The sequence below is a fragment of the Electrona antarctica genome (genome assembly GCF_951216825.1).
Source record: "Electrona antarctica genome assembly, chromosome: 1".
NCBI lineage: Eukaryota > Metazoa > Chordata > Actinopteri > Myctophiformes > Myctophidae > Electrona > Electrona antarctica.
This window is the reverse complement of record NC_136806.1, coordinates 35598858-35614669: the sequence shown is the minus strand read 5'-3', so window position 1 is coordinate 35614669 and position 15812 is coordinate 35598858.

The following is a 15812-nucleotide window of genomic DNA, read 5'->3' as shown; positions in this document are numbered from 1 at the left end:
CAAAAAAACAGTACTGTTACTGTCACTGCATCTGCCTGCAAGAATGTGATGTTATTAAATTGAAGTTCACTTAGCCTGCTTATATCATGCCCTTAAATAGTGTACTTGGAACTGTTTTGGTGCTGAACTCTTAACTCTCAAATGGTTTGAATTTGTGTGAGAGAATATTGCAGCAGCCGAGGCTTATAAGAGGCTTGTGTTTGTTTTCTTTTAAAGCGATGTAATGTCAAACTTTGTCTTGATGGGTTATTATATTGCACAATGCTTGCTTCTCATCCAGACCAACAAGTCACTCACAGTAACAGAGGGTTAGCAGTGACTGCTCTAACTTCCTGCAATAGGCAGAGAGAGACTGGAGCTGAAACAGCATCTAAAAGACAGAGGTACTGAAATGTCTTAGGCGCGATTCATACTCCTATTTTAGAGCCGAATAAAAGTCGGTTCGGCTCTGTATAGCCTACAATGTGACGTCATTTTTGAGGTTCGGGGGGGCGGGCCCTGTCCTAAAGTCGGCTCTTCGGTGCTACAGAAAATTTCTGACGAGCCGAAATCATTTCGGCACTACAGCGCCGAAACAGCGGTAAAATAGGAGTATGAATCGGCCCTTACTCTCTTACTTCTTGATTACATTATTAAGTTAACATGAGCAGATGCAGCTTATTCATCTCTCTTGTATTTAACACATTAACACCCGGAAAGCATGTGTGTCGGGGCGGCTGTGGCTCAGGAGGTAGAGCAGGTCGTCCAATGATCCATGGGTCGGCGGTTCGAATCCCGGCTCCTCCTGTCTACATGTCGAAGTGTCCTTGGGCAAGACACTGAACCCCACATTTCTCCCGATGTGCTGGTTGGTACCTTGCATGGCTTCCGCCACAATCGGTGTATGAATGGGTGTGTGAATGGGTGAATGTAATGCGCTTTACATAGAATGTAATCTATGTAAAGCGCCTTGGATAAAGGCACTATATAAATGCACCATTTAAGATTTTAACCACTTTAAGCATTATTTTATACTTTGGCAATTGAAAAATAGCATATATATCATATTCACATATCACATATCTCTCTCCCCATCGTCTGGGTTTCTGATTTCCATTGCTCCAGTGCCAAACGGTGAGGATGCAAAGCCCACAACCATTGGCCAAAGGGTGGCACTCGCTATATCACTCAATTTAAAATGCAAAATTTGACCACGCATAGACCATTATCTGAAATCCCAGTTGAAGAGAAGTTTGTACGTGAAAACATGAACAGCGAACACACTGTAGTAATCCATAATGACATGCCCAGGCAGGACACATGCACATAATTGTCATCAAAAATGTAACCCAGCCAACATGGCAACCCAAAAATGGCAACCCATTTCAACCTGTCAATTACAGCAGTATAAGGCCCTTTTTGAAACTAGCTCCTCGCCACTCGCCCTACACACTTCCACTCGGTTTGAGCATAGATATATAAATAACCGAGACGCAATGCAATGCAAGTGGATGGGAGGGGGATTCCGGTACCGTCTCTATTATTTATATATCTATGCTCAAACCGAGTGGAAGTGTGTAGGGCGAGTGGCGAGGAGCTAGTTTCAAAAAGGGGGTAAGGGTGACATCAGTTCCTACACTTCCCACTCCCACTTCCACCTCCATTCCAAGATGGGCGAATCCACCTCCATTCCAAGATGGGTGAAATGTTTGTCAGCATGGCAGCAGCCTCTGATTCCTCTTGGTGATTCTTCTACACTCCTGTGCTAGCCCTTAATTGTTTCTCATCGGTGAGTCATTTTAGGCTTGGTGTCTTCATCATTGGATCAACTGATTGACTGTTTTTGAGTTATTTGATTTGCGTTTGTATTGAAAGTATTTGAGTTCTCACTTGAAAGCATTTGATTTATGTTTGAATTAATAACACCTTGTTTGAATAAGACTGATATTATGAGGAGCAGAAATGAAGCGCTAGTATATCGATCAGTTCAAAACCAAGGAGAGTGCCCTGGATTAGGAGAGACGAGTCATTCTTTCTGCCGCGCTAACAGCTAAGTCAACGGGACCCCTAGGACGTGTGGACATGTCCTACGGACGGAAACGGTTAATGTCCTTAAAGATAACACTTTTCCCACGGTGTAGAGAAATGTGTTATTGCCAACTAATCTTGAGTGGTAAAATAAAATCTATTTTGATTTTAAGAATAAACAATATTATATTCTCAGCTGTATTATAGCTGCAAATGTTACTGGGAACATCTGTTCATTATGGTGATTTAGTTTGATCAGGGAAGTGGAATCTAGGGAAAAGTGTTCCTTGGCTAATTCAATTTCTGTTAGGCTCTAGTTTATTTTTTGAGTGGTGCAGCCACTGGCTGGCTGGCTGGCTGGGTCCCTCGTTGGGTCCACCTGAACACGGAAATAGCGTTTGTTTTCTTTCTTTTAACAAATGAGAAACATGAACAAATGCTGTCTGTGTTGTTATAGTAGCATTGTGGAGCTCTAGGTCTCTTGTGCATCTATAGGGCCTTATCCCATTAAAACTGAGAAAGCATCTGTCATTTTAGATTTTAGCATTTCAGAAAACTCTTAAGTAAATCATTTTCAAATGTTTAACACCAATCTTCTCTTCTGGGGTGTCCCTGGCACAAAGCATTGGGGGGTCCTTGGCACCTCCTCAATATGGGGTTTCTTGGCACGAAAATGTTTGAGAACCACTGATGTAGAATGGGCCTCAGGTCTTCATGAGTTATGCATGGGAAACAGCTGTAGCATCAAGAAATCCTGTTCCTCATCTGGCCAGACGTGACGGGCTCACTTAGACCCTAGAGGACCAGAAGACGTCTGGACCATAAATCCATTCAGCCTGTCAGTCACCGAGCAAAGACAGGATTTATTTCATGATGAGAAATATAGATAGATGGAACAGCATCGCAGAGGGATTGCATAACGCTTTGCATTATACTATGCTCGATGCTCCCAACTAATAAATTGTGAATAATTGCTATGATCGTCATGGTGAACTGCAGCCAGGAATGAGATAATGAGCTCTGCAGTGCTCACCCCAAATTGGTGGAACAGCTTGAGCTTAGAGATATGAAATGCATATTGTGAGTGAGAACTGACAACAAGCATATCCTTGAATCGATATAAGACTGCAGGAAAATACATCTCTGAGGTGAATCAACCTGCTCTGGGTCACCTGACTGCATTCTGCACCAATAAACAGGGATAACAAACAGCATTGCTGGAACTGGGATTTGTTATATTTCTTGCATTTGGTTTAATTTGTTAATTTGTGTCGGCATGTAAGTATTATTGTTTGTGCTTATCTGGTAAGAAATGATCTTCACAGTGGCTGCAGCCTAGACAAAAAAACGACGGCTACGGCAGTCCACTCCGGCAACCGGAAATGGATCAGTGCTCGATAGATAAACCTTATTGCCCTCGCAGCCGTTCCTACTACGGCAGAACCTACACTTCCACGTAGTGTCTACAACGCCATGTCATAACCATGTTTGAAATAAACTGTCAAACATGTGTTGGCAATGTGTTGGCATGCTCTGAATGAAGAAATAACACTAATTCCATGTTTATTAACTGTTTTAGAATAACACAAATTGCTCCAGCACCTTCCTCTTTCCACTGCTGATCATGTCCAGCGCATGTAAGAAGCAAGTTATCGGCAAGTTAGCTGACGCGCGACGGTTGTCTTTTTTTATGTCTGTGTTTATGTTTGACACATGCTGCATAGACGCGTCGTCACCATGGGAACCAAAAAGCTTTTTTTACCAATATTTCACAGAGAGGCTGAGATTTTAAAGTTCATGGCGGTCGACAGTACAAGTAGGCACTCGACAGTGCAGTTCTAGTTTATTCTGAGTTTACTGAATAATAACAGTGACTAAGGGCAGGATTGCAGGTTCAAAGTCACACCCTGCAATCTGTAGGCTACATTTAAAAAATACGATAGATGGATGGATAGATATCTGTATGAAAACAGAATGTATGCGAATCCTCAATAGAAGCAGAAATACTGTAGTATCACTTCAGCAGTAATACTGCAGGCTTATCATCTTTTATGTATGGTGGCCTCTCTTGAGAGACAAAATGATCCTGAGTTTTTCTTGTGATTGTGCCATTGTCCCCCTTTCCAGCAGTGCCATAAGAACAATTGGGAGCAGCACACCACAGACCATGATGGATTACTTGAGAGGTGCAGGACACTGCATCTCACAATGCGTCTGTCTGTCCACTGCTGCTGCTGAGCATGCATTTATTTTAAACACAACAGCTGTCTCACAGAGCCTTTGATAATGGCCAAAGTAGAATGATACCAGATACCAGCTCCTATGCTCATGCACCTTATTTTGAAATCTCGTGTAAATATTGTGTAAATATGTAGATATGTTGTTTATTCCATCTCTTTTTCCTTCTCTTCTCTCTATTCTGGAAATGATGCAGGAGCTTGCACAAAAACAAATTTAACTCACTATCTTACACCTGTAAACCTGTTATGTGACAAATAAAGATGGTTCTGATTTTGATTATTCAGATTTCCCAAATGCATGATGAAGTGTTAGCATTTAATAATATTTATGACAAATCAATATGCACCTTTCATCCACATCTTTCCTAAAATTGTGAGTGGAACATGAAGGAAGATGAACATAGGTAGGGGTGCACATAACTGGTGCACCATTGCACATGTGTCGTCAAACTGCGTGATGCGCTTTTGCGTACCAAGAGCTGGGGCCGCTGGGACAGGAATTTACTTCCTGAGAATCCTGACAACATTCCGCTGTATTACAGATCACTCAAATGTCCAAGAAGCAAGCCCCATTACGAGCTCTGGTGTCACATACTACAAATGTCCTGCAAGTAGACTAGCTGCTCGGAGCGCTAGTCTAACCAAGTAAACAATAGCCGCATGTGGATTAAACACAAGCTTTTAGCCAAAGATCATATATTTAGGATATAAAAACCATGCATCTGTCACTTAAACTATGTACCGGTACACACTTTGGAATTGCGTTAAACATGTAATCTACATGGAACATTAGGTGAGTAATTAATTGTCTCCACCAGGCCGAAGGCATGGGGAGAGTTTTACACTCTGTCCGTCCGTCCGTCCGTCTGTGACCAGCTAATCTCTGCCACCGTTGGCTTGATCGCAGCCATACTCTGCACACACACACTCCCTGAATGCCACAGCTGAACCTCTGCCCCAACGTTTTCACATTGGCCTGTTATAGCGCCACCAGGAGGCCACTTTTGACAGTACACCTACAGATTTTGTCCAAACATCACGCAAATTGGTACACAGTCTCTCTCTAGAGCCATTCAACGAAACGGGTCTTTCAGATCCTGTGATTTCCGTGAAATTTTGCAAGCACATTCCCACTATAGGCAGAGGAAGAAATGCCACTTGAACATTTTCAACTCATGGTGGTGCTACCTATAACTGCACCGATCTGTGTAAAACCTGCATACTCTCTAGAGGCCAAGGAAAAACCTTTGCCTGGAATTTTTCACATCTGCTCTTTATAGCACCACCAGGAGGCCGACATATGTAAAACATATTGTCTAATACTGCTTCAGATTTTATCCAAATTTCACGCAAATCGGTACACATGCTATCCATAGTCATTTGATCAAGACAGGTTTGTTTGATTTCTCATAATAATCCATCTTGTCATGATTGGCTACGATTGGCTTCTAAAGTTTTCAGGAGTAGCCCATTTTGTAGCCGTTTTGTACAAATTGCCACAACTCCTCAACGCTGATTGGGGTGAATATTCCCACTAGGCTGAGGAAGAAATGCCACTTGACAGTTTTCAAATCAGCCTCATGTGGCGCTACAACAGGATACACACACACACACACACACACACACACACAAAATCATGTTTATATTACTCCTAAACATTTTGCCAAACATCACAAAACACTCCTATCCTCCTGGTGGAGACCTGTGCGGCACTTTTTCTAGTTTTATCTGTGTTGGAATGCCTCAGTATATATGTGCCTCAGGCAATGGCTGCATACAGAGTTCATGTGCAATATGCTGGCTAAAGTAACGTTGTTATCCCCCCCCCCCCCCCCCCCCCCCCCCCGCGCACCAAGGTACATCTCCAGGTGCTCCTCTGAGAACTCATAGATATAGAAAGGTAGACACCTCCTTCGGCTCTGGGGTGTGTGTATCTCGAGAGTAGGCAACATGGAGGCAAGCTTTTGCGGAAGCATAGCGGAAGCTTGCCAAGCTTCCGCGTCCGTCCCAAGGAAGCTTAGAGAAGGAAGTGTCATGGTCACGTGACTGTGCTATCATTTCTGTTGCGGGGGTATCGCGAGATTTGGCTGCCAGACAGGAAACGATGGACAGTCTCGCGATACTTGGCACGTTCATAAACGTACTTTTTGCTCTTTACATACCTCTATAAAATTACACAGTGTATTCACAGGATCTTATATCTATTTCTGTCTATGCACTATGGCAGAGAGCATCAGCATTTTGTATGATATTTTAGAAGACAAGACTATAAGAGATTCATGTCCATGGCAGATCAACAGAGACTGTCTAAGTACAATTATATTTTGAGAACAGCAATGTTTTGTGTCAGATTTAAATCTGTCCGGGGAATCAAGACGTTTCATGACTGTTGGTAGGGCATTCCACATGCTTCCTTCTATGCATGAGGAGTCCAAGCTGCTTCTTTTCACCCAGACTGGAACTCACTTATGCTTTTTATGGTATAGGCAGCTCCCGGCAGGATCCGCCGGGAGAAACTAGGCGCAGCTGCTGGACATGAGACTGATTAATTAGAGCGACAGAGAGGTGTGTGTGTGTGTGTGTGTGTGTGTGTGTGTGTGTGTGTGTGTGTGTGTGTGTGTGTGTGTGTGTGTGTGTGTGTGTGTGTGTGTGTGTGTGTGTGTGTGTGTGTGTCAATTTAACAAAGGTGCAGACGATCAGAAATCAGCAGAGAGTGAGCAACGTTTGCGCTACTGTATGCCGTATTGAAGTGGACTCGGCCCAGACTTTTTTTCTCCCTGGAAATAAAAACGTCTGGGTTTCCGAGGCTACTTTTCAGTTTAGAGACCAGGATTACTGCATGTTTTTTGTGAGGGTACCTACCCTAGGGGACACGGGGAGAAACATGCAAGCTCCACACAGAAAGGCCCTTTCGCCAACCCCGCCTCAGGTGTGGGCACTGATGCGGAGGAGAGAACACCCCCCCCAGTGCCCACAGTGTCCCCAGCGGGAATCGAACCCAGGACCTTCTAGCTGTACCGACTGTGCCACCGTGCCCCCGGGCATTCCACATTTTGGTGGCAGTATAGTAGAATGCATTTTCCCTCATGTTTGTGCCGAATTTAGAGGGGACAAGGTCCGAGGAGCTCCCACTGGTGTTATGCCTATGGGCGTCTCTCACAAGTAGAAGAAAGTCAGGGTCAAGGAGTGGCTGTCAAGGCCGTGACCCATTTAGGTTGGGTGATTTGTCTTTCTTAGGTAAGATACCGGTAAGAACATACAATACGATAAAATTGCAAAGGATAAAACCTTTATTGATCCTGCGAGGGAAATTCGGCAAAGGCAGCACAGCAGTTAAGATAAAGATATAGGGCAAGAGAAAGTACTGTAGATACATCAGACATCACACACAAAATAAATGCCATCAATAATGAATACAAAAAACAGTATACACCCTCAGCAAAGCGTGCATTATGCAGGGCACAATAAATAATACAAATAATACACAACAGTAACCATGTCAGATAGTGTCCTTACAGTAACTTCAGAGCTAATTTGACTATTGAATTGGACTATAAATGTGTCTTTTTTTAATTGTTATGGAGTCTGAAATTTCAATGATTCAGGAAAAAAAACTTTAGTTCACCTCTTGGGAATGCTTATTACCCAACAGCGCTCTTGAAATATCCACTTATGTCAATGGTTCAAGTGAAGTTAGAGGATAATGAAACTCCAGTGAAGGACATTGACCCCTATGGGTCCTGTCAGGGTTCATTTATTCACCTATCATGCTAGTGTGAGTCCTTGGAGTTTGCTGCGAATTCTCATCCACATTCACATCTCAGCTCTGCCTGTGGCTCTGCATCCAAACACCTTCCCAGTGGGGCCGCTGTCTGCTTTTCACCACAGCTCTCATTGATTCAACCTGGACCAGCTGGATCTGAATCACACCTCAGACACAAGATGTCCTCTTTGATGACTATCAGAGCCCAGAGGATACGAAACTATAGTCTGATCAAATACGTTTATTTTTTTTACATGTCCTCGCAAGCTCCTTCTGTGCAATGTTGGCCTTTTGGCAAAACACTCACTTGTTCAGCACTAAGAATAATGTAGACGATCGCCATGGCAATAGCACCATGTTATGCGTTTAGCAGCTACAGTATATCATATAGAGTAGACCGACCTTTATCCTGTGGGGATAAAGGTCATTATGAATTGACAATGTTCAGTAAGTTCTCAGTAAGTTCTCAGTAGAATTAGATTTGTAACAAACATGTAAAAGCAGGACTGCATTGTAAGTTAACCAAATGCTATTTTACAACACAACAGAAATAGAACAAATAAAAGAATATACACCCAACCAATACCACACATACATCCAAGTATGAGATTACTTTCTAGCTCTCTACTTTTGCCTTTTTATCTTGAGTATTCTCCCAGAAGATTAAAATGTGTGTTTGTGTGCGGTAAACAGAGAAACACCCTTGCTGCTGCTTCTCAGTTCATTCAAGCTATATCCCTTCTCTGTCTGTGCAGCAAACCGTTTGTCCAAGCAGGAGTCCCTTATGCAGAGAGAATTGAGGATTGGTATCGGCAGAGACAGAGGGTTTCACTGGCAGGCTTATTTTATTTTTTTTTGCACATTTTAGCTTAACCCTAGACCACTAACGTTGAATATTATCACACCATAACTAACGCTGTGTATATTCTACCCACTATAAGATTCCATAAAAAAAACACTTCTCATCAAAATATATTAAAATACAACAATACATGCCATGGTACTCTTCTTTAATCTTTCAATATAACATGAATATAACAAAAATTAAAAACATCATTGGGTGGCCCTATAAAAAAGCAATATTATCTGTGAAAAATGTGGGTATAACAACTAATTATTAGGGTGGGGAAAGTAGTAGAAGTAGCTGCAGGAGCTTCTTCTTTGGTCCACCCATTCCTGGGACATGTGAGCCTTGTCCAGTGAAGTCTCCCTACATGACTGACAACTGTGGTGGGAGAGCCCATCCCTTTTGTTTTACTCTATAATAACATTGGGTGAAAATCTCCCAATTGCCCAAAAATCTTCCAATCACCCAGCCATTGTTCTAATGATCACATTTACTATACATGATTAGATTAGAATCTCATATAAGCAACCAAAGGCGTGGCAGCTGAGTCAGACTGAGTGAATCTCCCAATCACCCAAAAATCATCCAATCACCCAGCCATTGTTCTAATGATCACATTTACTGTAGTATACATGATTAGATTAGAATCTCATATAAGCAACCAAAGGCGTGGCAGCCGAGTCAGACCTCGCTAAGATTCTAGGAACCTATAAAGGGACTACACTGCAGGGTGGTGGAGTATAGCAGAATTAATGGTTCCCCCCTGTCTGAGCTCCTTGCTATCCCCACGCCTTGTCATTTCTCCTGAGCCACAGCCAGATAAGCTCCCTTGTTTTGCCTCCTCTGCCAGGACTTTGAGGGCCTTCTTCATCAAGTTTTGATCCCAAGGGACTTTAGGAGCCGCTGGGTGCTGTAGGTGAAATTAACTCTCCACCCTGCTGGGCGGCTGATTTCCCCCACGGGATTCTGTCCTGTCCTGTCCTGTCCTGTCCTGTCCTGTCCTGTCCTGTCCTGTCCTGTCCTGTCCTGTCCTGTCCTGTCCTGTCCTGTCCTGTCCTGTCCTGTCCTGTCCTGTCCTGTCCTGTCCTGTCCTGTCCTGTCCTGTCCTGTCCTGTCCTGTCCTGTCCTGTCCTGTCCTGTCCTGTCCTGTCCTGTCCTGTCCTGTCCTGTCCTGTCCTGTCCTGTCCTGTCCTGTCCTGTCCTGTCCTGTCCTGTCCTGTCCTGTCCTGTCCTGTCCTGTCCTGTCCTGTCCTGTCCTGTCCTGTCCTGTCCTGTCCTGTCCTGTCCTGTCCTGTCCTGTCCTGTCCTGTCCTGTCCTGTCCTGTCCTGTCCTGTCCTGTCCTGTCCTGTCCTGTCCTGTCCTGTCCTGTCCGTCTGTCTTGTAAGCACTCGCTTGCCCAGCTGTACAAGTGCACTACAGGAGAGACTGTTATTATGTCTTGATGACTTTTTCATATAGATTATGTTTTCCTTATTTGGAAACAAAGGGTCTGTCTCTGTGGCGTTTTGTTGGAGACACTTTCCACATGCATGCTCACATGCTTAGAAAGAGCAAATAATGACCCCTCGTTTTCACCAAGACGAGACAGAACCCTCTTCTACTGCTCACACTACTGCGTTCCATTCTTATACTAATATTATGCTTGGATTGAAGCCTCTCATCTCCAACTCCCAGAGGTGTATCAGTATTCATGCAACTCTCTCTTCTCCTCTTCTTGTGCTCTCATTTCACATGCAGAACAGTGTGCCAGCTCACAAGCCCTCATTTCACCTCACTCTTCCTCCAGCCAGGAAAGCACTGTGGCAGTGTGGCCTCCATGTGACACCATCAAACAATCCTAGACAGCCTAATCATAGGCCCTAATGGATGGATGGTTGGACAGAAGAAAGAAAGGGGTGGCGGTGGGAGGGTTGCAACTGTCAGTTTGAAAGTCTTTTCTTTTAGCTGTAAAAATTATAATCTAAATCTGGGCTTCTAAATAATGTCAGCCTATATACCGGCCATACAAGTCTCTGGTATTCACGTCCCACCCGTGGTGCAATACTCCGGTTATCAATCTGATGTACTCAGTGGTTTAAAGTAAAGTAAAGTACATTTGTAGTACTTGAGTACACCTTTCAGGAATGCGTACTTTACTGGAGAATTTTTTATTTCAATTATGTTACTACTCCACTACACTTCAAAGGCAAATAGTGTACTTTTACTCAATTATTTGAAAACTTTAGTTACAAACTTACAGCATATTGAGTAGAATACCGATACTTTTAGGATGCCGATACTTTTGTACTTTCACTCAAGTACATTTTTAATAATGAACTTGTACTTCTTGTACAGACTATTTCAACAATAGGGTATTGATAGAAGAGATTTGAGTTCCATCACTGCTGTTATTCCAATTGCCAGCTCGATGCATTTCCGAGGGGGTCCCATAATAACATGAACAAACAACAGACATCATTTACACATCATTTACACAATACCAGTACACATGTGCTCAGCCTCTCCCACCTCAGCGACTGTGGCTTAGGAGGTAGAGCAGGTCGTCCAATGATCCATGGGTCGGCGGTTCGAATCCCGGCTCCTCCTGTCTACATGTCGAAGTGTCCTTGGGCAAGACACTGAACCCCAAATTGCTCCCGATGTGCTGGTTGGTACCTTGCATGGCTTCCGCCGCAATCGGTGTATGAATGTGCGTGTGAATGGGTGAATGTAATGCACAATCTATGTAAAGCGCCTTGGACAAAGGCGCTATATAAATGCACCATTTACCATTTACCCACCCCACCAACCTGATGAATTGAAAATTATAAGCCTTATTAGTGCTTATAATCCTCTTAGCAGACCTTGTATTCAATTGTGCTTTCCAGTATTCTACAAACTGTTAATAAAGTTTTCAATCAATCAACTAAATTAATGAATAAGAATGTTACAGCAGCAGTCCTAACATCCATCCATCCATACATACATACATACAGTACATTTTCAACTGCTCATCCGGAGTTGGGTCGCAGGGGCAACAGTTTAGCTTCAGATTAGTGTTCCCTCAGTCTACATTGACTGGAGTATACTGTCAGCTCTGTCTGTTCTCTGTTGTTGTTGTTGTTGTCTGCTAGCTTGAAGCTAAAGGCTAGACCATCAAGCACAGAAAACACACGAGAGAGAGCTGGAGAGAGATATGTACTGTTTATTAAATAGACATTTGAACCAGATAGCACACCATAGCACTCTGCATTTCCCTTTATGTACACCAGCTGGGTCACAGAAAGCCAATGGAGCGCATGCTTTTATTATAATAAATACCCTTTATATACACCAGCTGGGTCAGAAAGCCAATTGAGCGCATGCTTTTATTATAATAAATATAGACTGGGCATGGTAATGCACATAATTACTTTCCAGCTATTTCATAGTTGGATCCATTAGTAAAGAATAAAGATGTCAGCTACATTAATTGGAGAAAATGGTGTTACATGAATAATTTGTTTATGAGTCAACAAGGATGATGACTGAGGAGTGGGAGGCAGCCTGGGCCAATAACCGTGACTGCAACAAGTGCTGTCAGTGGAGTGATCTGGCTTGAATCCTGATTGGCTGAGATTTAACTGCGTATGCTGTGCGAAATGGAGAGAAAGCTGTTTAGAAACTCCTTTCATAAAGAAAGGAAACGACTGACACCAGTCCATATAATGTCTGAAGGGTCAAGAGTTGATTTCTTGAGGAGTTGAGTAACTTGAAAGCAGATGGAATGGGACACAGATTGAGGCTATGGATGTTGATGTTGGTAATGAAAGGGAGTAAATCAGAGGCAATGGTCTGGCAAAGCAAGGGAGATGGGGTTTACAGTTGAGTAGCAGGTTTGAAACATTTTCATGGGAAAAAGGACTCCCCTTTGAAAAGATGCCATGGACCCCCGTAAGAGAAGACTGTTGTTTGATCATACTGTATCTAGTACAGAATTGTATTATTGTTGTAGTGTACATGGTGAGATAACAGGGTGAGAGTGAAAGCAATGATCGGAATAGACACATTCTTTCACTGGGCTAACTTCCAGCCCACCTCAAGAACACATGTGGTGGTGGGTCTGGCAAATGACACCATGCAGTTCCTGGACCTCATCTGGATATGTGAATCTATCTAGCCAGTGGCAGAAAGGACAACATGTTTATTGCTGTAGTATAATATATAATAAGAATGACCAGACAGAGGATGACCGTTTTTGTTTTGTTGAAGCTTGAATTCTGCTCATATGGAAAACTGCAATTGTTATTAACCAGTGTTCTACTCCCAAATAATGACAAACTACATTGTTAATGAATTCACATAGATTATGAAAACACAACAATAACATTTTCTCAATTGCCTCTTACAAAGGAGGTATTTTCTATCAGACATGATCAGGATTGTATGGTGTATTGCTATTCCTCAAATTCATATTAGTATTGAACCATACAGTATGAACCATGTCTCGTCACATTCACACGATAGAACTACTGTTAAACAGCATAAACAAACAACATGGAGGGGTCAAATAATCTGATAGACAGGGTGATCACAAAATGCAGCCAAGGACTTGGAGATCAAACCTATTGTAACCTACATGTACATAGTAACTTTACTCTGACACTGTCAGAAACAAAATGAGAGACTGGAGCCATTGGAACTTCACAGGCGCAGGGAAGCATAGGATGCAAATGTGTATCTGGAAGTCATCCATGCTTGCTTCTCAATATGCAAAGTAATTTAGGCAATGACCCAAAAACTAAATTAAACTGATGCTATATTATGCTTCAGAAGTCACCAGAGATTAGCACCAAGCATAAACCCCAAACTTCTTTGATGTTAATGAGCTCTCTAATTTGATCTGCTGCCATAAAAAAAAGCTGTTGAACAAATTTAAACAGTTTAAATAAATTATGTATTAAGACATCCACAGGATAGTTAATTCTCTTCTCAAATACTACCTGCTTCATGCCAATGTAATGCCAAATATTGGACATTACATTCTACTTTCAGTTCAGCAGATTTATTTCATGACATATTGTAGTTTTGGAAAGGCAAGTATTACAGAGGAGTAGCCTGTTATGTTGCTATGACACAAAAGGATTCATTTAAGTTCCCTTTGAACCCATTTTCCATTGTAAGTCAATGTATGAAAAAGCTTTCTCATGAAGAAAAGATGCCCACCTGTTTGTAGAGCAGCACTGAATTGGCGAGGGATTGCCTGATATAGTATTAATATTACAATGGTTATGCTCACGAATTATGCATCATTCGCCCTTTCATGATGAACCGAGAGAGAGAATCAAGAGGGGTTTATTTGCCACTCACTCATACAATGGTCTGTACCAAAACTGTACAAGCAGTACAGCAATATACCACAATATAATAATATGAATAATACCAGACTGTAAAGAAATAAAAGAAAATGAATAAGTGTAAGAGGTTACAATACGTGAAGACACAGGGAATGTGCAGAATTGGGGGAGAGCTAGGGTATAACTGAATGCATCAACTATGCCCATCAATAGATGCTACCTTGGTTGGTTATGGATGGTTTGATTAATTGTGTGAAATATTTACCCGATCAGTCACAGCCATTTGCCCTCCTGTTTCATTTCTCTAGTTGTTTGAGTTATTCAGTCAGTATGGCTCTTTAACAATAGTAGTAATTAAGGCCCTCACAACTGTCTCCTTCAAGCTGGCTCTTTTTCTTTGTCCCATCCCTGACATACATCAATAACAGCAGCAACTCTGCTGCACTCATATCAAATGGTTTCTTTTAAAAATGGAGGCTGTTTACCTCTGTAAAAGCTGCATTGGCTTGGACACTTCTCAACAAAAGCCTTCATAGACTCCAAACAATAATGTTATGTCTGTCATTTGTCTGCCAAGTAATTTGTTTGTTCAAAGCTGCCAGAAATTAACTTTTACAATAGAGGGTATGTGCGTACATAAAATCGAGTGGTGGTGAGTTTAATGTTCAGATTGGGGTCGCATTTGGGTCACACACACACACACAGCCTGCACTGCTCAGTTCACACGGGTGTGATTTTTTACTCACTTGTTTCACACACAAATTAAATAAAAAATATCTAATAACCTTCAGGCGTGTATGACATTTTTAGTAATTGGCATAATCGTAGGGGTAATAAGTAAGGGGTACTAATTGAATACAACACTCTCAAACAATATAAATAATTATGGCACAATGGAACAACAGCCATAAACTGAATCACTGGTGACCCAGTGTGCATAACAGAGTCAGCTGGCACTTTCTTCTTGCACCTGCAGCGCACATCCAAGTATAAAGCTCGGTCTGGGCGAGCCGACTTTCCCCCGAGCCCTTCCAGGCTGACCCAGAGCTAGTCGTGACGCACCGCCGCAGAGAAAGTGCGTCTGGCGGAACAGGCACAGGGCAGCGGACCCGGGGCAGGGTCCGCTGGTTTCACGCCCTGTTGAACTCTCTCTTCAAAGTTCTTTTCAACTTTCCCTCACGGTACTTGTCCGCTATCGGTCTCGTGCCGGTATTTAGCCTTAGACGGAGTTTACCACCAGCTTTGGGGGGGTGGTCTCATTCAAACACTTTTGTTTGAATGTATGGGATGTCAAGACCAGTAATAGTTTTTTGCCACTCGCATGCCTATGCCTGCATAACTTCTGGGTATGATGATGTCATGCACATAGCCTCCCCTTACCTCTAGCAGTATTTTCTTTAGACCATAGTGGTGTACCTATGACATCCCCAAAAGCTCTCTTTCTCTGAGTGAGTGAGTGAGTGAGTGCAGTGAGTGAGTGAGTGAGTGAGTGTGTGTGTGAGTGAGTGAGTGAGTGAGTGTGTGTGTGAGTGAGGTGGATGGCTAGTGATCAGGCGGCAGTATAGCTTGTGTTTTAGTGCAGTGGTTCTCAAAGTGTCCAGGGACCCCCAGTGGGTCCCTATAAAGTAGTTAACATAGC